We start from the raw sequence: 25776 nt of genomic DNA on the forward strand, positions 1-25776 counted from the left end.
GGAGATTGAATTCACTTCAGAACAGCTTTCATTGTTGATTTTGGATCATGCAATAATAATTGACAAGGATAAGGAATATTATTACTGAATATGATACTTTCTATTTCATTTTATTATGGACGTCATGTGAATTGCGAATAAAGCATTACATACGGATACACACATCCATGAGCACGTTTATGACTTGACTTGGGCGATTTGTACAATGTTGACTCTACAAAATACTGTTTCAGGGAAGAATTTGTTTGGGAAGATCCGGGAGGTTATTATTTTACCGGGATAGAGTTTTGTTGGGAGAATATGGGAGGAATTTTACGACTCGAGTTAAGGGTAGTCCTAACTTAGGACTAAAGGATATATTAAAAACTTAAGGCGAGTCCTATTATTAGGACGAGTAACTCGTCCTTACTCGAGATAAGACTAGTCTTAATTCTTTGTGAAACCCACCACTGGTTTAAAAATGATAGTCTACTAGTACTTAGAAATGAGTTATACAAAAAGACGTCCCTGTTGTCGCACTGTAAGCAACTATAGTGGCCCTTTTCGAAACCACTGCTTAGGCTCGTCTGAAGCCCTTCAGGGCTTCAGAGCTTCAGAGGAGCGCGTACTCAAGCACGCACAATTATCAAAGCAGGGCCAAGCTAGCACGAGCCGAATCCAAAGCCGAAGCCGTGGTTTCGAAAAGGGCCTCTGACATAGTGCTCATTGCCACATCCAATGAGGTGGTTGGTTAAAAATCCCACGAGGCGGTGGGGGCGGGCTTTGGGCTTCATCTTCCCCTTCAGCCAATGACAGCCTCGCCTCGGCATATGTATGGGCTATGACGTTGCGATTATCGGCTGTCGATATTGCATGTTCGCCAATCTCCCTGACTTCTTCGTAAGCCGTTTCTGCATCTAGGCAATATGCAAACGGTATACAAAAAACGGTTTCCAAATGTTCAACGGATACACGCAGAAAACAACTTTTAACTAAACTTTTTTGTGTAACAAACAGCAACATTCTTAAAAAGTGAACACAAAACAATTGCATCTTTTTGGAAATCATAGTTGAAACAGACACACAAAATGAAACGAACACCACGATCATTTTACACCTTTTAAATGGTTTTACATGGGGTTACCGCAAACATTTCTATATCGTATTTCCACCACGCACATCTTAAAATCCTACATATACCTTTTAATGATCGTGTAGTTTATTATTTGTTGCTATTTCGCAGAAAATGAAGGCCAGTACATAACATAAAAAAAAAATTATAGCTGGAGCAGCACACCGCAAAAGCCATATTTTTAACTGATGGATGAAACATCTCCAAAAGCATCATATCTGCTCTCTTGATGAGTTTTCTTCCAAACGCACAACATCGGTAAACAGTATTCTCCAAAGGCCCACACTTTGTGTGTCACAACTTATATAAAATGACAAACCTGTGAAAATTTAGCCTCAATCGGTCATCGGAGTCGGGAGAAAATAACGGAAAAACCCACCCTTGTTTCTGCATGTTTCGCCATGTTTACAATTAATCCGTTATTCTCGATATCGAGAATTGATGATTGTTTTAATGTGTTCTTTAAAAATAAAGCATTTCGTGGAATAATATTTCAAGGGAAGTCTTTCGCCATTACCTTATGTAAACCCTGTAAGTTATTAGTAAATCTGTGAACTTTTAATTTTTGTTCTGTTCAGAAAGCCAATGGCTTTAAACAGTTGTAGTTCTAACAAAACTTACGCAAACCAGTATTGTTACAAATATTATTGATTTTACTATGTATTGATTTTTGTTTACCTTGGACTTCAAATCTGCTTGACAGATTGGGTCCAATTCGAATGCTTCCTGGTGAAGGAGCTTGTCTGAAGGTCACAGTAGCTCTGTTCGCATCATTGCTGTTTAAACAAGATTTTGTTAAGAAGTAACTATAAATATTAAATAGTAAACTTGCGGGTACAATCATGTAATCTCCTTTGAGGGAGTGGTGGCTCTGAAAAGAGCCGGTGTGGTTTAATTAGGTGGTTATGTTGTTTAATATACAGTTTGCTCAGTATATTTAATGGAGAATGATATCTGAGTTTTTTAGTTTGTTTTACTGAAGTTTCACTTTCCCCCATGTGCAACCTCCTCCTTGATTTTGAACTTCCTCGTTTTACTTTTTCTTCACCAAACCACCAAAAATCAAACAAACAATCAAACGTATCAGTCGGATGATAATGCCAGCATTCCCCCAAAAGTGGAAAACAAAATAATAATAATAAAAACAAAACAAATGAATCAATACAAATAAATACTGAAGTTTCATTTTTGCCCCATGTGCAACCTCCTCCTTGATTTTGAACTTCCTCGTTTTACTTTTTCTTCACCAAACCACCAAAAATCAAACAAACAATCAAACGTATCAGTCGGATGATAGTGCCAGCCTTCCCCCAAAATGGAAAACAAAATAATATTAATAAAAACAAAACAAATGAATAAATACAAATAAATAAATAACTGGATGTTGCACTAAATGTAGAGTTACTTACGTTTGGTTGATCTGGACAGCAGAATGACCTGGGGAAAACATAGATTTTGGGGTAAAGTGTCTTAAGGTTGAGATAAATAACATGTTTCTCCCTCTCTCTGACTCAGAGATGTAACCATTTATAGCAAGGAGAGCTAATAGACTTGGCCAAACAGCTTCTGGACGAACTAGGCCTACCAGACATGCTTAAACTAAACGGCTTCTTGGGTGCTCCAACCCCTGAACCCCCGCAAAGGGCATGACCCCACCAGGGGCTCTTGACCACAGGCCATAATATGTTATTACTCTTAATGTCCCCATTATTAATTACAGACAGATTGACGCCCATAAGTAGAAATTAAGAATCCTCACAGTGTATAGTCCTGCATTCCTATTCAATGCAATTTATTAATTGAAACGAATCTGAGAGAAAACAAAACCAAAATCATGTCTTCCCTGAATTTAAATAATTGCATAAGTGGCAAAAAGAAACTCTAGTTTGAGTTAATTCTGGCTAAATACATGAGTTCAAATGTGGTTTATAGACCTTTTTAAGGATTTTCTGCTGAAATTTGTTTGGAAAACCTATAGGCCTGTTTCCCTAATTTACGAGATCCCTAAATCTCTAAATATGACAGGTCCTTACGATCTTTACGAAGCCTCGATGCGACAACCATCAGGCTAATTGCGACCAGGAAAAGTCCAGATGACAACACTGCTGTGATCAAAACAATGTCTCTCCGAGAAATGGTATCCAACGGAGTAGCTCCTGACACTTCAAACACATAATAATTTAATTACGAGTTCAAAACACACATTGCTTTAAAGACACTGGATATTATTGGTAATTGTCAAAGACCAGTCCTCTCATTTGGTGTGTCTCAACATATGCATAAAATAACAAACCTATGAAAATTTGAGCTCAGTTGCGGCCGTCGAAGTTGCAAGATAATATTGAAAGAAATAAACACCCCTGTCACTCGAAGTTGTGTGCTTTCAAATGCTTGATTTTGAGACCTCAAATTCTAAATCTGAGCTCTCGAAATCAAATTCGTGGAAAATTACTTCTTTCTCGAAAACTATGTCACTTCAGAAGGAGCCGTTTCTCACAATGTTTTATACTATCAACCTCTCCCCAATAATTACTCGTCACCAAGTAAGGTTTTATGCTAATAATTATTTTGAGTAATTACCAATAGTGTCCACTGCCTTTAAAGGGTCTGGGTACTTTTTTGTAGGACACAAAACACAATGTCCACAGATTTGAATGAAACTTACACGATTTGAAGATTATGATGTTAGAAAGCTTCCCTTAAAATATTACTTGCTTGATAATACAAAGGTCGTGGGGTCGAACCCCACCCGAGTCTCCTGAGATGATAATTATGTTCGTGATTTGTTTTACTCCTTTCTCAAAAACCATGAGGTGCAGCCGTAGTTTTTGAGAAAGGAGTAAAACAAGTCACGAAAATGTTTTCGTCTCTGGAGACTCGGGTGGGATTCGAACCCACGACCTTTGCATTATTTAAAGTTGATTCACCTGGTCCCGTTTTTAGCGTCAAACTGCTTATGCCCGTTGATTGACCTTCATTCAAGTCTGTTGTTGCTGGCAATGTTGTGATGGATGCCGGTTGATCTATAAATGATATCCAAACATAAATTTCATGTTAAAATAAAATTAGGCAGTGTTTTTAGTATAGGCCTTTGACTGTCTCCATTGGGTGTATAGCTTGTTGAGCATTCTTCACTGCCACAAAATGTGTCTTGTTGAATGTTGTGCCGTGTCTTGCTTTAGGAAGAGACAAGAACAACAACATTATAGTCTTTGAGAATATTGCTTTTCTTGATACACTATCTTAACGAGTAGATCCAGCAAACATATAGGGTAAAGGCAGTGATTGAAGTCAAGCATGCTTCCCTTTATCCAGCCCGCAGGGATCGTTGGTAGAGATTGTGCCACATTTTAAAGCACACTAGAAGCCTGACATACTGTGGTTTAACCAAAACTAATAGAAGAAAAAGATTATCATCATCAAGGATTCCTGCAACGTGAATACTTTGGTGTCATGATACATCCGGCATTACAACTTGTTTTAAAATGAATAATCGTTACTTTGCAAACTTACCCCCGAAGTCAATTGTTGTAGAATTGTAGTTGGACTGGTTGTAGAAGGAGTCATGGACGTCACATTGGTATCTTCCTTCGTCTTTCAAACTCAAGTTTAGAATCGTAAGATTACAGCTTGTCTTGCCGTGATGAAGCGCGTACTTCCCCGTCCGTTCGACGGGATAAATGACCTCGCTTGATGGATCGCAAGACTGCAGGACGGTGTCGTTGAGTGACCACTCAAAGGTGAAGTTTCTCTTGTCAGTTGTGCCGCTGTCGATCACAGAGCACGGTAAGGCAGCACTCTCCCCTTCTCCTGGCGTAAGTTTTCCATCAGTCTGAACACCAAAGTTGGCTTTAAGAAAACACAATGAACGCTATTAAGAAAGTTGGCATTAAAAAACATTGTACACAATAAATAATTATATAAGAGATGTTAAATTTGCATCGGGATAAAGAATTATAATAATTTTGTTTTTTACCCGTACACCGATTAAACAAAATGAATAATGATATTAATTCTCTTTTCTGACATGTTTTTGGAAATGTAGCACAAAGTTTCAATGTAAAACGGATGTGGTAAGTTTACAGATGTATAATGCGTCGCTGCAGCATGATGTTGTTGAGTGACACTCATAGGTGAAACTTCTTAGATCAGTTGTGTGTTGTCAATCATGTAGGATGATAAGGGAGCATCCCCTTCTGCCGGGGTAAGTTTTCCTCCAGGTCACCAAAATGGCCTTGTACAATTTATACAATGATCATGTACGTTTTCCTTGCAAACTATAGGCTTTCTCGGTCAATTTCGGAAAATGAGCAGCCAATTAACTTAACCACCAGCCAATTCTATTTCGTACGAAATCAAATGCTACTGAAAGGGGTCATTCGATTTCTTTTTTAAACTGTTAAAAAAAAAACCCACAAAAAACGCACAAAAAATACCAACATTTTATCATAAAATGTTATCATTATTTTATATATAAAAAATATGGTCGGAAATGTGACAGAATGTTATACGGTGTCGACAGAGTAAGTTTACAGCGTGAGCGTTTCGTTATGAACATACAGCACTGATCTTTAAAAAATTCAATTCAATTCAAGTCAATTCATAAAGGTTTATTAAAAATATCACAAAATTGCACGACAGAAGTTAAAAAACTTAAATTGGCGAGTTTACATTCATTATTGTTAAAAATTACAAAAAACAACATACTATGACTTAAACAAAAAGAGAAGCTGTTGGCATGAATGCACAAAAAATTACAAAAATTTGATTAAATTCGAAAAAAATATGATTAAATTTGTTTAAAATTTGATTAAATTTGATACAAATCTGATAAAACTTTACCCAACTGTAAGAAATACTTGTTGATGAAATCACAGTTTATTATACAGTCTCACTTATAAATGCTGGAACACTCGACATTTTATACCTCTGAGTTGAAATAAGTTTCATTTCGTTTTTACTGCTATACAAATTAGAGTCCGAGACGTTTAAACATAGCAGGCTTACACTAATTAAGAATTTATGCATATGTTGAGATACACCAAGTGAGAAGACTGATCTTTACACCAAGTGAGAAGACTGATCTTTGACAGTTACCAATAGTGTACACTGTCTTTGAACGGTATGTAAAACCTCCAACAATAAAAAGGATAAAGGCAGGGGACACTATTGGTAATTACTCCAAACAATAATTAGCGTAAAAACTGACTTAGTTGCGAGTAATGGGGAGAGGGTTGGTTGTATAAAACATTGTGAGAAACGGCTCCCTCTGAAGTGGAGTAGTTTTCGAGAAAGAAGCAATTTTCCACGAATTTGATTTCGAGACTTCAAGTTTAGAATTTGAGGTCTCGAAATCAAGCATCTAAAAGCACACAACTTCGTGTGGCAAGGGTGTTTTTCTTTCATTACTATCTCGCAACTTCGACGACCGATTGAGCTCAAATTTTCACAGGTTTGTTATTTTATGCATATGTTGAGATACACCAAGTGAGAAGACTGATCTTTGACAATTACTAATAGTGTCCAGTGTTTTTAAACTGTATGTAAAACCCCCAATATTAAAAAGGGTAAATTATGGCAAATGTATAGTAGGCCTACGTTTACAGTTTGAGCTTTTCGTTAAGTAAACACGTAACGACATTTCCTTTATCAGGCCTAACCATCTATATTTGAAGCAGTCAATTATGACAAATGAAACGTTTTACATCATAATTTTGCTACATTTTTCGTACGAGTGTGTCCTTAATTAGCAACATAAATTATTGGTAATTTCTGTCAGACAAAATTTTAGTAATATTGGTATATAAGAAAAGGTGATAAATTCTACCTGAAGATTCCATTCTTTTTGAGGTAAACACTTACCTTTTTTAACTTTAAGATGTGTCATGTTTGAGTAACTGCCGAATAATCCAAACACTGTACACCCAACCACGGCATCATCTGAAAGGCCTATATTCAATATTGTTAGATTGCCATTGTCTGGATTAAATTCCACAGTCTTGTTCTTGAACGACGCCACTCTACTACCACACCATGCAATTACCCCAGCTGACATGTTTTCCACCCTATTAACTAATGTCCATTTCAGTGTAAAGCCATGTAGCCAATCACAGGGTGGAGTTAATGTACCATTCGCATACCGAACCTTGCATTCTAACTCTACGTCTTCACCTTCAAAAACTGAGACGACTGGTGGCATGTCTATAGTGATTGCCCAAGAAGAGACGCCACCTGTTCAACAAACAAAGAAGTATAAATTTATCTTTAAGTTGAACTCTTCATAAATATTTCACCTCGGCTTAGCATTGACAACAATACTTTCGCTCGTTGACGTGCTTTTGTTTCCGACACTGCATCATATCTATTTATTTCAAGGTAGGTTTTCAACTAAAGACTCAAACTATTATTAATAATTTTGTGCACGATATTTTTCTATAATATTTACACTCGACTTACCTCGAAACATAATTCCAACAATTAAAAAGACTGAGAAATCCATTGTGTATTTAAAATAATGGAAAATATCTTTTACACTATGATAAAATGTGATAAGTTGTTCTTAAACCATGTTAAGAAACTGCACAAAAAAAATAACCAGTAGCAGTTCTATCGGCTTATAGTGTAAAGAAACTGCAGAACCAGTAGCAGTTCTATCGGCTTAGTGAGGGAAGTGCTGGTCGATTGGAAACAAAGCAAAGCAAGAAGTGATGAAGTTCTTACCTTTTACAAACATGCGCAATGTTTACCTTGCAGGAGAAACAACTGTCAATCTTCTTTCGTGAAAATTGGTTCCACAATATTTTTCTTCTCTACCTATCAAAATAAACGGCTCAGAAAACAGCTATGTACAGGCTTAAGGGTAGTAAAGGGTTTCGATTTTCTTTCTATATTTAAAACACAGAATGCAGAAAAAGGCTCACACGAATGACCGAAAACAGAAAAGAAAGGAAAACACCTTAAAGCAAAACTCTTATAATAACGTTGAAATTAATTAAGTTACAATCATGGGAGACTTTGAGGCGCTAGGTGGCAGCAGACTTAACAGGTAAATTTCCATTGTTTACGTAGTTCTGAGCATGCGCACATTACCAAGAACAATGTATTTTACCTGGTAAGTCTGCCGACACCAAGCGTCCTGAAAGTCTCCAATTGCTGTAGACGACCGGTGTCCCTTTTTCTGCTTACTGGGACCATGCTAGGACAGTCAACCCGCAGGTCACTAACTTTCGTTTCCTTTTATCTGCAAATTATTCATCGTTTATTCGGTCATTTTCGGCCTTTTCTAAAAAGTCTCAACAAAAATAATGTATCAGTAAATTGGAACGAAGAGCATATCTGTCGTTATGTATGAAATAAATCGGTGCAATTCAAATTTTAAAAAGAGAAAATTGTATTTAAAATATGTATTCAAAAAGAAAGAAAACAAGTCACAAAAACACGGCAAATTTTCCCGTTATGAATGTCGGCAACAGTCCCAAATTAGTGTATATCGATAGATTATTTCATATTCTTCCCAGAAATGTTAAAAGCGAGACCGGATCGTAGCTAGTCCAGTCAGGATACAGCGATTTCCAACGGTAGTCCAAAACTCCCGTTACGAAAAAATCAACCATTAAACCTCATGGTTTTCTTGCACGGTGATTGGCTGACGATGACATCATCCATTGATGTGGCAGCTTGCTGTTTTTCTAGGCTATGGTGCCCCGACCGCCAAGCCAGCGTTAGTCAATAACAAAAGACCCTGTCTACAATGAGCCAACCCCCCAGATTCAGCTCATTCAGCTCATTTCTGGGAAGAATAAGAAATAATCTATCCATATATACTAATTGGGGACTGTTGCCGACATTCATAACGGCAAAGTTTGCCGTGTATTTGTGACTCGTTTTCTTTCTTTTTGAAGCCATTATTTACGTACAAATTTCTCTTTTTAAAATTTGAGTTGCACCGTTTTTTTTCATACAAAACGACAGATATGCTCTTCATTTCACTTTACTGCTTCAATATTTCTGTCAATACTTTTCAGATAAGGCCGAAAAAGACTGAACTTCGGAAGCCCTTTGGATCAGACTAATGTTCAAACCGAGGTCACGCATGAAAAACCACGCCAAACACCGCAGATAAAACCCGGCAAATAAGCTTATTAACGCATGGGTTTCGGGTAGACTGAGGACGTTGAAAATAAGCTACTTGAGATTTTAAAATTATGGTACAATGACGTGCTTGATCACAAGTTACCACTTAAGTTTGAATTCCTCAGACTAGTGAGACAGTTGCTATGTCACTTGATTGTGGCAAGCTTTTGCGTAGTTACATAAGAGACGTTGAACACAAATTATTAAACAGGATTCTGAATGGCTTATTATTACACTGGCTCACATCATGCACCATCATTCTCTTTCTACACGAACATTTTCAGCCCCTTTAAAGACACTGGACACTATTGGTAATTTTCAGAGACCAGTCTTCTCACTTTTTGTATCGCAACATATGCATAAAATAACAAACCTGTGAAAATGTGAGCCATTGGTCGTCGAAGTTGTGAGATAACAATGAAAGAAAAAATACCCCGTCACACGAAGTTGTTTGCTTTCAGAAGCTTGATTTCGAGACCTCAAAATTCTAATTCTAAATTGTTGTTGTGCTTTGTATGTGTTGCTGAGAATATATTTAAGCATAAAATGCAGACAAATTAATGCGATCATATGGCGCGCGTAGTTTCTTGACGACCAATAGTCGTTATGGTAGTTGGCTATGGATTATGACCTTTGACCTTTGTTATATTTGTGCGCCAACATGATCCCGGTCATTTTTCACTACAAATCTGTTAAGGAACACTAAACTTAACCAAATTTAAGAAAAACATTGATGGGATCTTATTGGCGCAGGTACACAGTACCTGAGAAAAGTGAATAAATGTGCAAATTACAGGCTAAGTGTTGTATGGCAATCCCAAGATTCGCTTTTTGTAAATGAAAACTGTTTCTTCGACCTTTTACCTGCATTATCTCTCTACTGCGCCAACAAGAACCAACGCACTTTGCACTTACATTTGTTTTAGGGCTGCAAGTTCATGTGAACTTGTTTAATTCATGGGCGCATTAAGTTCTGAGGCAATGAACATGGCACAGGAGGGCGCTGTTTGTCTTATAGGTTGCGTTAGCCAAACTGGTGGTTAACAGTTTGTTTATACTTTCGTTGGGACGAGCTAGGCGCATTTTATTTGCATTTACAGGGAATGTATATTATAAGGATCACCAGGGCTTTTAGGCCACAACTTTGATAACTGATAACGCCAAAACCGAAAGCGTCAGGAAACTAATATTTGGGATTTGTTCGTTTGGTAAGATGATGTATCACTTTAATTTGTTTTAGAAGAAGATCTGAGAACCCATGAATGAACTTGGTGCATTCTTACAGAACCAACCACAGTTTTTTGGTGGCTTTCATTTCCAGCCACAAAATAGCAATTTAATTACTGATCTGAAAATCTTACAACAACAAAATTACTTAAACTACGAGGTGGAGTTACAACAGACAGTATGCATTGAAAGTTCTACTAAAAATGCAAGTATTAAAACATAATATTGTGGGGCAAACTAAATGTAGAGAAGCTGTGGCTGGTACAGAACTAATAGTTAAATAAAATGGCCATGCTGAAACTTTAGAAATACCCTCTAAATAATCAAGAAAACTTACATAAAATCGGAACAAGCATGCAGCGCACCAATACAATCATCAACCGAGTATGCCAAACCTCAGCCCTCCACACACAAGATGGTGCCTGGCTACACCCACAAAGCCAACTCAACCCAGTCTTGTATTACCTGACAAGGGCTGTGATACTAAATTCTAAAGGAATGTCATTCATGAGAAAGAATGTACTAAAATGGTCATTACAAAATGTCAATCGGGTATCTGGACAAAAGGAACTGGTTCAGTGGGTTTTACCAACAAAGTATTACATTGGATGCATTAATGTGTTGATAAAGGAACACAAATTGAAAAGAAACAAGCTGTCAATCTCAACAGTCACTGACCTGGACTAGTCCACATCCTCCACATGGATTTTTTTATAGTCTACCTGATAGCCAACACATTACTGCCTGAAATAGCGCACTCTTGCGGATTAACCTCCGTCATATTATTGGCCTACGATCACAGTTAGAGCGTGTGATAGCAAATATGCGGGGGAATTCTGCGTGGCTGATGCAGAGAAATAACCGCAGTCTCACTTGAAATCAAGTCTATCACAGGGGAGGAAGCTGAGCACTGGACAATACAGTTGACCACTATTATGGTAGTAAAAAGGGGGCATTTTCACTACAATATTGTACGCCTAAGAATTGTCTTGTTTGGTTCACAAACACAATGTCTATGTTTTTTTTATACAATTGTCTTTATCCTTGGATTAAAACTAAAATAATGACTAATTGTCTTTCTTTGTTTTCAGTGCTGAACGTCGTTTTCAAACTGCGTCGTCGCAACAATTGGACAAAAAGGATAACACACGGCATAAAAATAATAATCTTTCAATTTACAATAACATTTTTCAGTTTAGGAAAAAATCACTGAGCAAACTGATGTTGTATTCACGAATCTACATTTTCTCTCGTCCATTCTCTTTAACATAATCATAATGAAAGTTGATTTGTCCATTTTTTTTTTATAGTTGATAATTCTACACATACATGCACTATTTTATCTCTTCAAACAAGTCAATCAATTAAACATGCCTTCAAAACGAAAAGTGAGCCTCCAATAACAAAGACGTTTATACGATACTTCCGTTTAGACCAGGAATGAAAGCAGCAGAAAGTTCAAACAGTTATGACATTTCATTTTAGTTTGACTCAGTAGATAAATGATTCGGTTGAAAGTTAAATCGATCAAAAGCAAGTACACTGTAGCTGTTTCAACAATCGATAGTTAGTGCATAACGCTATCTTCTATTTAAATCTACCTAATTAGTCGAGAAAATCTCAATCCAAAGCTATCATTTCAAAGAATTACCTTACAAAATATTGCTCTTATTTTTGTTTGTACATTTAATATCATTTTCGTACGTAAATACCAGTTTTTTCGTTTATGTAAGTTATTTAAATAAACTTAATTAGTATAATTCAGCAAAAGGGGCCCAGTCTAAATCCAATGAGGTGGTTGGTTAAAAATCCCACGAGGCGGTGGGGGCGGGTTTTGGGCTTCATCTTCCCCTTCAGCCAATGACAGCCTCGCCTCAGCATATGTATGAACTATGACGTTGCGGTTATCGGTTGTTGATGTTGCACGTTCGCCAATCTCCCTGACTTCTTCGTAAGCCGTTTCTGCATCTAAGCAATATGCAACGGTATACAAAAAACGGTTTCCATAGGTTCAACGGATACAGAGAGAAAACAACTTTTAACTTAACCTTGTTTGTATCAAACAGCAACATTCTTAAAAAGTGAACACAAGACAACTGCATCTTTTAATGTTTAAATCCTAGTTGAAGCAGACAGACACACAAAGACAACATGTTTTTAAATCGACTTGTTTCTTCTTCCTTGAAATGAACATCATGACCTTTTAAATGGTTTTACATTGTCTTAACCTTTCTATATCGTATTTCCACCATGCAACTTATACCTTTTAAACTGATCGTGTAGTTTATTATTTGTTGCTGTTTCGCAGAAAGTTAAGGCCAGTAGGCCTACATTAACAAATAATTTATATATTGAGCAGTACACAACCAAGCCATATAATTGATTTATAAAACATATATACCCCAAATCAGTCATATCTGACCCTTGATGAGTTTTCTTCCAAACTTTAAACAATTGTAGTTCCTAAAACAAAACGCAAACCAGTAATGTTAAAAATATTATTGATTTTATTATGTATAAATAATTGTTTACCTTGGACTTCAAATCTGCTTAACAGATTGGGTCCAATTCGAATGCTTCCTGGTGAAGGAGCTTGTCTGAAGGTCACAGTAGCTCTGTTCGCATCATTGCTGTTTAAACAAGATTAAGAAGTAACTATAAATAATAAATAGTAAACTTGCGGGTACAATCATGTAATCTCCTTTGAGGGAGTGGTGGCTCCGATAAGAGCCGGTGTGGTTTAATTAACAGATTGTGCTCTTTAATTTTCAGTTTGCTCAATAAATTTACTGAAGAATATCATCTGAATTATTCTTTTAAACGGGGTTTCTTTTTTCCACCTTGTACAACCTCCTCCTTGATTTTGAACTTCCTTGTTTTGCTTTGTCTTCACCAAACAAACAGACGTATCAGGCGGATGGTGTGCCATAAAAATTGATGATGTTAAAATAATAAAAAATAATAACCAAAATAAATTAATACAAAATAAAATAAACAAATAAATGGATCCTGCACTAAATGTGGAGTTACTTACGTTTGGTTGATCTGGACAGCAGAATGACCTGAGGGAAAGCAGAAACATTTGGGTAAAAGTGTTTTAATGTTGAAATAATTACCATGTTTCCATCTCTCTGAACCAGAGATGTAACAAGGAGAGCTATGCCAACCAGACATGGTGGCTGCAGTGTTTAAAAAAAAAACAAAAAAAAAAACAAAACAATTAAACATGACTTTTTTAACCTGAAATATTTTTTTATATTTTTTTATTTAATGCGCAAGTATTTTAAAAGTGGTTTTCAAGAGATTAGGGGAACCCACCCCGCCCCTAAAAGGGAGCCTTCATGTGACGTCATGTCGGGAACCCGAGCCGTCGGGTCCCCGGCTGTGTGCATATAGAGACGTGTGCATTGTGTGGCCTGGTACCTAGGCGCGTGTAGTTAGGAACCAGACTCTTTTTGCCGACGATATGTTTGAATTCCCGACGTGACGTCGTTGGTGGGGGGCGGTAACAATCCACAAAGGGGGGGGGGGGGCATGACTTATTCGCTAATTACGCAAGTGAGATATGTCGGGGAAAAAACAAAACACATTTTATTGATGTTCAATACATATATCAGAAATAAATGACAGCAAAATTAACTGTTTTATAAACATATGCACAAAATAACAAACCTGAGAAAATTTGAGCTAAATTGTCGTCGAAGTTGCGAGAGAATAATCGAAGAAAAAACACTCTTGTCGCTCAAGATGTTGTGTGCTTTCAGATGCCTTGAATTCGAGACCTCAGCTGAGCTCCCGAAGTCAGATCTTCAAATATTTTAGGGAGAAATACCTTCTTTCTCGAAAACGACGTTACTTCAGATGAAGCCGTTTCTTACAATGTTTTATACTATCAACAACTCTCCTTTGCTAGTTACCAAGTAAGTTTTTATGATATTGATCATTTTGAGTAATTATTAATAGTGTCCACTGCCTTTAAGAATCCCCACAAATACTCTTGAACGCCTATTAAATTCATTTTATTGACTGAAACAAAACTGAATAAAAACAAAAACAAAAACCTACCCTGAATTAAAATGAATGCATTTAAAGGCAATGGACACTATTGGTGATTACTCAAAATATTTATTAGCATAAAACCTTACTTGGTAACGAGTAATGGGGGGAGGTTGGTATTATAAAACATTGTGAGAAACGGCTCCCTCTGAAGTGCCATAGTTTTCCACGACTTTGATTTCGTGACCTCAGATTTAGAATTTGAGGTTTCGAAATCAAGCTTCTGAAAGCACACAACTTCGTGTGACAAGGGTGGTTTTTCTTTCAATATGACTCGCAACTTCGACGACCGATTGAGCTCAAATTTTCACAGGTTTGTTATTTTATGCATATGTTGAGATACAGCAAGTTAGTGAGAAGACTGGTCTTAGACAACTACCAATAGTGTCCAGTGTCTTTAACATAAAAAAAAAAAACATAGTTAGAATGAATAAGTGCTAAATATATAAATTCAAATGTGCGTTTCAGACATTTAAGGATTTTCTTTTGCTGAAACTTGTTTGAAAAAAAATATACTACCATAATTTTCGAGATCTCTAAATCACTAAATATGACAGGTCCTTACGATCTTTACGAAGCCTCGATGCGACAACCAGCAGGCTTATTGCGACCAGGACAAGTCCAGATGACACTGCTGTGATCAAAACAATGTCTTTCCGAGAAATGGTATCCAACGGAGTAGCTCCTGACCCTTGAAACACATAATTACGAGTTAAAACACACATTGCTTTAAAGGGTCTTTAGGTATTTTTTTGGTAGGACACAAAACATAATGTCCACATATTTGAATTAAACTTGAAGATTCTGATGTTAGAAAGCTTCCCTTATGTGTTGCTGAGGTGCTGGTGTTTTTGAGAAATGAGTAAAACAATGTCGTGAAATTGCGTTTTCTACATGTTAAAATTATTTTCGTCTCATGATCACTGAGACAAAAATTATTTTCATGACATTGTTTTACTCGTTTCTCAAATACTACAGCACCTCGGCAAGTAATATTTTCAGGGAAGCTTTCTATCATCATTATCTTCAAACTGCGTAAGTTTAATTTAAATCTGTGGACATAGTGTTTTTGTCCTACAAAAAATACATAGACCCTTTAAATGGTCTTTAGGTACTTTTTTGAAGGACACAAAACACAATGTCCACAGATTTGAATTAAACTTACACGGTTTGAAGATTATGATGATAAAAAAGCTTCCCTTAAAGGCAGTTGACACTATTGATAATTACTCAAAATAATTGTTAGCATAAAACCTTACTTGGTAACGAGTAACAGGGAGATGTAGGTAGTATAAAACATTGTGACAAACGGCTCCCTCTGAAGTGAAGTAGTTTTCGAGAAAGAAGTAATTTTCCAAGAATTTGATTTCGAGACCCCAGATTTAGAATTTGAGGTCATGAAATCAAACCTCTGAAAGCACACAACTTCGTGTGACAAGGGTGTTTTTTCTTTTATTATTATCTCACAACTTCGATGACCAATTTTTTTATTGAGCTCAAATTCTCACAGGCTTGTTATTTTATGCATATGTTAGATTCACCAAGTGAGAAGACTGGTCTTTGACAATTACCAATAGTGTCCAGGGTCTTTAAAATATATACTTGCTTGATAATGCAAAGGTCGTGGGTTCAAATCCCACCCGAGTCTCCTAAGACGAAACATATTGTCGTGAGTCGTTTGACTCCTTTCTCAAAAACCATGATGTGCTGTAGTTTTTGAGAAAGGAGTAAAACAATGCAAGAAACTACGAACCCACGACCTTTGCATTATTTGAAATTGACTAACCTTGTCCCGTTTTCAGTGTCAAACTGCTTATGGCCGTTGATTGACCTTCGTTCAAGTCTGTTGTTGCTGGCAATGTTGTGATCGATGCCGGCTGATCTGTTAATGATATCCAAACATAAATTTCATATTACAATAACATTAGGCGGTGTCTCAATATAGGCCTTTGACTGTATCCATTGTGTGAGTAGCTTGTTCAGTATTTCTCCACTGTCACAAGGTTTGTCTTGTTGAAAGTTGTGCTGTGTCTTGCTTTAGAAAGAGACAAGAACAACACCAAAATCTTTGAGAAAAATAATTGCTTTTCTTGATACACTATCTTAACGAGTAGGTCCAACAAAAGGCAGTGATTGATGTCAAGCATGCTTCCCTTTATCCAGCCCGCAGGGATCTTTGGTAGAGATTGTGACACATGTTAAACCGCATTAGAAGCCTGACATACTGTATGTGTAAGGGTTTAAACCAACACTAATAGAAGAAAAAGATTATCATCATCAAGGATTCCTGCAACGTGATTACTTTAGTGTCATGATACATCCGGCATTACAACTTGTTTTAAATGAAAAATTTTTACTTTGCAAACTTACCCCCGAAGTCAATTGTTGTAGAATTGTAGTTGGACTGGTTGTAGAAGGAGTCATGGACGTCACATTGGTATCTTCCTTCGTCCTTCAAGTTCACGTTTAGAATCGTAAGATTACAGCTTGTCTTGCCGTGATGAAGCGCGTACTTCCCCGTCCGTTCGACGGAATAAATAACCTCGCTTGATGGATCGCAAGACTGCAGGACGGTGTTGTTGAGTGACCACTCAAAGGTGAAGTTTCTCTTGTCAGTTGTGCCGCTGTCGATCACAGAGCACGGTAAGGCAGCACTCTCCCCTTCTCCTGGAGTAAGTTTTCCATCAGTCTGAACACCAAAGTTGGCTTTAAGAAAACACAATGAACGCTATTAAGAAAGTTGGCATTAAAAAACATTATACACAATAAATAATTATATAAGAGATGTTAAATTTGCATCGGGAAAAAGAATTATAATAATTTTGTTTTTTACCCGTACACTGATTAAACAAAAATGAATAATAATGATATTAATTCTCTTTTCTGACATGTTTTTGGAAATGTAGCACAAAGTTTCAATGTAAAACGGATGTGGTAAGTTTACAGATGTATAATGCGTCACTGCATGCAGCATGATGTGGTTGAGTGACACTCATAGGTGAAACTTCTTAGATCAGTTGTCAATCATGTAGGATGATAAGGGAGCATCCCCTTCCGCCGGGGTAAGTTTTCCTTCAGGTCACCAAAATGGCCTTGTACAATTTATACAATGATCAAGTACGTTTTCCTTGCAAACTATAGGCTTTCTCGGTCAATTTCGGAAAATGAGCAGCCAATTAATTTAACCACCAGCCAATTCTATTTCGTACGAAATCAAACGCTACTGAAAAGGGTCATTCGATTTCTTTTTTAAACTGTTAAAAAAAATACCCACAAAAAACGCACAAAAAATACCAACATTTTATCATAAAATGTTATCATTATTTTATATATAAAAAATATGGTCGGAAATGTGACAGAATGTTATACGGTGTCGACAGAGTAAGTTTACAGCGTGAGCGTTTCGTTATGAACATACAGCACTGATCTTTAGAAAATTCAATTCAATTCAAGTCAATTCATAAAGGTTTATTAAAAATATCACAAAATTGCACGACAGAAGTTAAAAAACTTAAATTGGCGTGTTTACATTCATTATTGTTAAAAATTACAAAAAACAACATACTCTGACTTAAACAAAAAGAGAAGCTGTTGGCATGAATGCACAAAAAATGACAAAAATTTGATTAAATTCGATAAAAATTTGATTAAATTTGTTAAAAATTTGATTAAAATTGATACAAATCTGATAAAACTTTACCCAACTGTAAGAAATACTTGTTGATGAAATCACAGTTTATTATACAGTCTCACTAATAAATGCTGGAACACTCGACATTTTATACCTCTGAGTTGAAATAAGTTTCATTTTGTTTTTACTGCTATACAAATTAGAGTCCGAGACGTTTAAACATAGCAGGCTTACACTAATTAAGAATTTATGCATATGTTGAGATACACCAAGTGAGAAGACTGATCTTTGACAGTTACCAATAGTGTACACTGTCTTTGAACGGTATGTAAAACCTCCAACAATAAAAAGGATACAGGCAGGGGACACTATTGGTAATTACTCCAAACAATAATTAGCGTAAAAACTGACTTAGTTGCGAGTAATGGGGAGAGGGTTGGTTGTATAAAACATTGTGAGAAACGGCTTCCTCTGAAGTGGAGTAGTTTTCGAGAAAGAAGTAATTTTCCACGAATTTGATTTCGAGACTTCAAGTTTAAAATTTGAGGTCTCGAAATCAAGCATCTAAAAGCACACAACTTCGTGTGACAAGGGTGTTTTTCTTTCATTACTATCTCGCAACTTCGACGACCGATTGAGCTCAAATTTTCACAGGTTTGTTATTTTATGCATATGTTGAGATACACCAAGTGAGAAGACTGATCTTTGACAATTACTAATAGTGTCCAGTGTTTTTAAACTGTATGTAAAACCCCCAATATTAAAAAGGGTAAATTATGGCAAATGTATAGTAGGCCTACGTTTACAGTTTGAGCTTTTCGTTAAGTAAACACGTAACGACATTTCCTTTATCTATCTATAGGCCTAACCATCTTTATTTGAAGCAGTCAATTATGACAAATGAAACGTTTTACATTATAATTTTGCTACATTTTTCGTACGAGTGTGTCCTTAATTAGCAACATAAATTATTGGTAATTTCTGTCAGACAAAATTTTAGTAATATTGGTATATAAGAAAAGGTGATAAATTCTACCTGAAGATTCCATTCTTTTTGAGGTAAACACTTACCTTTTTTAACTTTAAGATGTGTCGTCTTTAAATAACTGCCGAATAATCCATACACTGTACACCCAACCACGGCATCATCTGAAAGGCCTATATTCAATATTGTTAGATTGCCATTGTCTGGATTAAATTCCACAGTCTTGTTCTTGAACGATGCCACTCTACCACACCGTGCAATTACCCCATCTGACATGTTTTCCACCCTATTAACTAACGTCCATTTCAGTATAAAGCCATGTAGCCAATCACAGGGTGGAATTAATGTACCATTGGCATACCGAGCCTTGCATTCTAACTCTACGTCTTCACCTTCAAAAACTGAGACGACTGGTGGCATGTCAATCGTGAAGTACCCAAAAGAGACGCCACCTGTTCAAAATACAAAGAAGTATAAATTTACGTTAAAGTTGAACCATTGTTCAAAGAGATTTTACCTCAGCATAACATTGACAACAATACTTTCGCTCGTTGACGTGTTTTTGTTTCTGACACTGCATCGTATGTATTTATTTTAAGGTAGCTTTTCAACTAAAGACTCAAACTATTACTAATGCTTTTATGCACGATATTTCTCTATTATTATTTACACTTATACGCTTGACGAGTTCTTTTTTTTGTCGACTTACCTTGAAACATAATTCCAATAATTAAGAAGACTGCGAACTCCATTGTGTTAAGGCGATCATCTATTACACCATGATACAATGTGATAAGTTCTTCTTTAACCATGTTAAGAAACTGCAGACAAAGCATAACCAGTAGCAGTTCTATCGGCTTAGTGAGGGAATTGCTGGTCGATTGAAAACAATGTAAATCAAGAAGTGGTGAAGTTGTTACCTTTTGGAAACATGCGCATTATTTATACCTTAAAAGAGAAACAACTGTCAATCTTCTTTTTTGCAAGTTTTGGTTCCACTATCATTTTCTTCTCTACTTATCAAACAAAACGGCTCCGAAAACAACTGCTTTCAGACTCAAGGTTTAGTAAAAGGTTTCGCTTTTCTTTATTAGAACACAGAATGCAGAAAAAGGTTAAAACATTTGCCAAAAAAAAAGTTTAAAAAAGAAGAAAAGAAAACAAAAACTCTTATCACATTGAAAATAATTTAGTTACAATTACCGTATACGTCGGATCATGAAATTCATGCTTAGTATTGCTTACTCAACCAGATCCCGCAACCTGTTTCTTCCTTCCCTGCACCCTGTACTCTGGCAACACCCTTCGATTCTTTGGTCCATGACTTTGGAACTCTAATCTCTAGCGATTTAAGAACAATGCCGTCCGTAGATCGATTAATAAGCTCTCATATAAAAGAGTAATCCTCTCTCACTAAAAAAATGTAACTAAGGCCATGTCCAAATAGGCGGCAACAGCTACGGCTACGGCTAGATCCTGCGTTGACGCATAGACTTGGGACAAGTCGTTAAATGTCTGCCGCGGTGATAGCTATGTAACAGCTTTTTTTCCTCGCACATTTTTTCCCACTTTCTATTACTCGTTACCAAGTACCAGGTTTTATGCTAATAATTATTTTGAGTAATATACCAATAGTGTCCACTGCCTTTAAGAACAAACCGTAAATCAACAAGTAAACACGTAACGACATTTCCGACATTCAAACTATCTGTAACCACATATTTTAAGTAGGTCTAGTTAATTATGATAAATCTTTTACAACATAATTTTGCTAAATTGTTCATTATTTCTGTCAGACAAATTTGAGTAATATTGGTATATAAGAAAAGGTGATATATTCTAGTTGAAGATTCCATTCTTTTTGAGGTAAACACTTACCTTTTTTAACTTTAAGATGTGTCATGTTTGAGTAACTGCCGACTAATCCATTCACTGTACACCGAACCATGGCTTCATCTGAAAGGCCTATATTCAATATTGTTAGATTTCCATTGTCTTGATTAAACTCCACAGTCTTGTTCTTGAACGATGCCACTCTACCACAACGTGCAATTTCATCACCTCGCATGTTTCCCAACCTATTTACTAATGACCATTGGAGTAGTAACCCACTTCGCTTATCACATGGTTGAATCAATGTACCATTCGCATACCGAACCTTGCATTCTAATTCTACGTCTTCACCTTCAAAAACTGAGACGACTGGTGGCATGTCTATCATGATGGTCCCAGAAGAAATGGCATCTATATGCAAAATAGAAATAAATTTAAACTTATCCAATCACTGAACAGCTCTTCAAAGTAATTTCACGCGAGGTTAGCATTGATAACATTTTTTTTCTGCAAGTCACCAGACACACAAGGCCTGAAGGCCACTTCAAGGTGAGGGCTACAATTATTTTTTCCAGGGGCCGTTGCCACCTACTCCTAGGGCTGAAACAGGGTTACCCCCTTTACAGTCCATACAGATGTAGGCTTGGGTATCATCCATCAGAAGCCTGGCTGGTAGAGCAGAAAGCACTACCTCCCCAACTTTACGAAGCAATCATGTTTAAGTGTGATGCTTAAGAACACAAATGTCACGACCGGGACTCGAACCAACACTCTGCTGATCAAACACCAGAGCTCCGGTGCTCTTAACCGCTATGCCATGACACGCCCCTACTTTCGTGTTTTAGTGTACGTTTTTGTCTTAGACACTGCATCAACATTTATTTCTTTTCAGGTTGCTTCTCAAATAAAAACTAATAATATTTTTAATGTTTATCGACACTTAAGCTCGACGACTTACCTTGAAACATAATTCCAACAACTAACAGACTGCGAACTTCTCGGTAAATGCGCCTCCCATTTTTTTGAATAATATTGACACCGTGAAAACGTTGTTGGATAACAGCTCACTTTGGTATTTTGTAAAAGGTTGTTTTAACTCATGACAATCAAAAACATCTCGTAATTCAACAGTACATCGAGAAAACACAACTGAGCAAAACTGATGGATCGAAACAAAAATTGACATCTCTTCAAGCCAGAAAAGGTGAAGTTCTTACATTTTGCAAACATGCGCAATATTTACCCCATAAAAGAGAAACAACTGTCAATTTTCTTTCGTGAGTGTTGGTTCCACTATCCTTTTCTTTTTTACTTAACAAACAAAATGGCTACGAAAACAACTATTTTACAGGCTTAAAGGATTTGGGTACTTTTTGTAACACATACCACGACAATGTCCACAGATTTACTTTAAACTCACACAGTTTGAAGATAATGATAGTAGAAAGCTTCCCTGCAAATATTACTTGCTGAGGTGCTGTAGTTTTTTGAGAAATGAGTAAAACAATGTCATGAAAATACGTTTTTACATGCTAAAATAATTTCCGTCTCATGATCACTGAGATGAAAATTATTTTCATTCATTGTTTTACTAATTTCTTAATAACTACAGCACCTCTGCAAGTGAAGCTTTCTACCATCATTATCTTCAAACTGTGTAAGTTTAATGTAAATCTGTACATAGACCCTTTAAGGGTAGTAAAGGGTTTCGCTTTTATTTCTTATGTTTTTGAAACACAAAAGGCAGAACAAAAAGGTTCACACGGTTGTCAAAAAAGCAAAATAGAAAGACACAAATCTTCAAGGCAAAACTTGTATTACGTTGAGAATCATTGAGTTACCATTACCGTTAGACGACCGTGTCCTTTTTGTTGCTTACTAGTGTTCATAGGTTTTGGGGGTACGTCGGCCGGTTGACCACGTCAGAGCCAACAAACAGCTCTCCCTGGGTAGCTACATCACCCACAGTTTACATACACGACGAACGTTGCACAAGGTTCCTTTATTGTAAGTCATTTACAGGGTGAATATTCATGCATCGGCCTCTGCGATGACGAAACACCTGGCAAGCTTACCCGCGCTATTCAAAGGCGAATGAGTAAACTGTGTGCTTGTGACATACCTAGTGAAAGAATTAAAAAACAGCCAACGTGAGTGGAGATAGTCCTGCATTGTTTTTTAACAGATTCTATTCATTCGCCTTTGAACAGCGCGGGTAAGCTTGCAAGGTGTTTCGTCATCGCAGAGGCCGATGCATGAATATTCACCCTGCTGTAATAAAGGAACCTTTATGCACTGTCCCTAACTTAAAATATAGAGCCCTTGTTCTTTAATACAATTTTGAATAGGCTCCGAAGCTGGTTCCTGTCATTAAACTAGCACCATTTGTTGATCAACTCCTATCTTTATAGACCAAAATGGGAGACCCACCTCCCTCATGGTGTGGCAACCTTTTGAAAATGTGGGATACTTCCCAGTTTCGGTTGCCACAGCAATGCATAAAAGGATAACATGTACATCATGTACATTTTTTTTTAACTAATTGACTTGAAATATTTTGTGTGCTTTATATGTGTTGCTGAGAATCTACATAAGCATAAAATGCAGACAATGTTTAATGGGATCATATTGGCGCGCGTAGTTTCTTGACGACACAAATCGCCCGAAATAGTCGTTAGTGTAGTTGGGTATGAATTATGACTTTTGACATTGTTATATAATATGTGCGCCAGCATGATCCCAATTATTTTCCACTACAAATCTGTTAAGGAACACTAAACTTAACCAAATACAAGAAAAGCATTGATGGGATCTTATTGGCGCAGGTCACAGTAACTGAGAAAAGTAAATGAATGTGCCAATTCTAGGCTTAGTGTGGTGGGGCAATACTAAGAAAATTTACGCAAAGTCTTTTGACATCCAAATTGCAGAGATCCCAAGATTCTCTTTTTATACGAAAACTGTTTCTACACCCGGGTGTCATTAAGCATTTTTTTGTGATGTTGGCGCGCGAGGTTACGGAGATGCGAAAATTTGGTAAAATTCGACCTCTGACCTCTATTATATCTCTACTGCGCCAACAAGAACCAACGTACTTTGCACTTAAATTTGTTTTAGGGCTGCAAGTTCTATCATGTGAACTTGTTTAAGTCATTGAACCTTTGAGTTCTGAGGCAATGAACATGGCACAGGAGGGCGCTGTTCGTCACAGGTTGCGTTAGCCCAACTGGGGGGTTTAAAACAATGTTTTACTTTCGTTGGGACGAGCTTGGCGCATAATTTTGCATTTACAGGGAATGTATATTATAAGGATCACCAGGGCTTTTAGGCCCAAACTTTGATAACTGATAACGCCAAAACCGAAAGCGTCAGGAAACTAATATTTGGGATCTGTTCGTTTGGTATGATAATGTATCACTCTTGTTGATAACTGATAACGCCAAAACCGAAAGCGTCAGAAAACTAATATTGGGATCTGTTCGTTTGGTATGATGATGTATCACTCTTGTTTTAGAAGAAGATCTGAGAACCCATGAATGAACTTGGTGCATTCTTACAGACAGAAAACGAACCACAGTTTTGGGGTGGCTTTCACTTCCAGCCACAACATAGCAATTTAATTACTGATCTGAAAAGCTTACAACAAAATTACTTAAACTACGATTTGGAGATACAACAGAAGTTATGCATTGAAAGTTCTACTAAAAATGCAAGTATTAAAACAGAATATTGTGGGGCCAACTAAATGTATAGAAGTTGTGGCTGGTACAGAACTAATAGTTAAATAAAATGGCCATGCTGAAACTTTAGAAATACCCTCTAAATAATCAAGAAAACTTACAAAAAATCGGAACTAGCATGCAACGCACCAATACAATCATCAACCGAGTATGCCAAGCCTCAGCCCTCCACACACAAGATGTTGCCTGGCTGCACCCACAAAGCCAACTCAACCCAGTCTTGTATTACCTGACAAGGGCTGTGATACTAAATTCTAAAGGAATGTCATTCATGAGAAAGAATGTACTAAAATGTCAATCGGGTATCTGAACAAAAGGAACTGGTTCAGTGGGTTTTACCAACAAAGTATTACATTGGATGCATTAATGTGTTGATAAAGGAACACAAATTGAAAAGAAACAAGCTGTCAATCTCAACAGTCACTGACCTGGACTAGTCTACATCCTCCACATGGATAGACTTGGTTCCAAGTCTGAGGCCGTGGCTTTTATAATAGTCTACCCGGTAGCCAACACATTACTGCCTGAAATAGCGCCCTCTTGCAGATTAATCTCTGTCATATAATGGCCTACCCGGGGGAAATCGTGCGTGGCTGATGCAGAGATTAATAACCGCAGTCTCAGACTTGAAATCAAGTCTACCAAAGGGGAGGAAGCTGAGCACTGAACAAAACAGTTGTACCAATAAAGTAAAAAGTGGTCACTTTCACTACAATTATACGCCTAAGAATTGTCTTGCTTGATCATAAACACAATGTCTATTTTTTTTAAAACAATTTTCTTTATTCTTGGATTAAAACTACTAATATAATGATTAATTGTCTATGTTTGTTTTCAGTGCTGAACGCACTTTCAAACTGCGTCATCGCAACAGTTGGACAAAAAGGATACCACACGGCATAAAATAATCTTTCAATTTACAATAACATTTTTCAGTTGAGGAAAAAATCACTGAGCAAACTGATGTTGTATTCACGAATCTACACTTTCTCTCGTCCATTCTCTTTAACATAATCATAATGAAAGTTGATTTGTCCATTTTTTGTTTTTTATAGTTGAT

General features: G+C 36.8%; 1 pseudogene; it reads right to left on the reverse strand.

Moving 5' to 3' along the window:
- Window positions 1-694: 694 nt before the first annotated feature.
- Window positions 695-25776, reverse strand: part of LOC139951421 (uncharacterized) — a 32004-nt pseudogene continuing 6922 nt past the window's right edge.

Source organism: Asterias amurensis, chromosome 19, assembly GCF_032118995.1.
Source record: "Asterias amurensis chromosome 19, ASM3211899v1".
Taxonomy (NCBI): domain Eukaryota; kingdom Metazoa; phylum Echinodermata; class Asteroidea; order Forcipulatida; family Asteriidae; genus Asterias; species Asterias amurensis.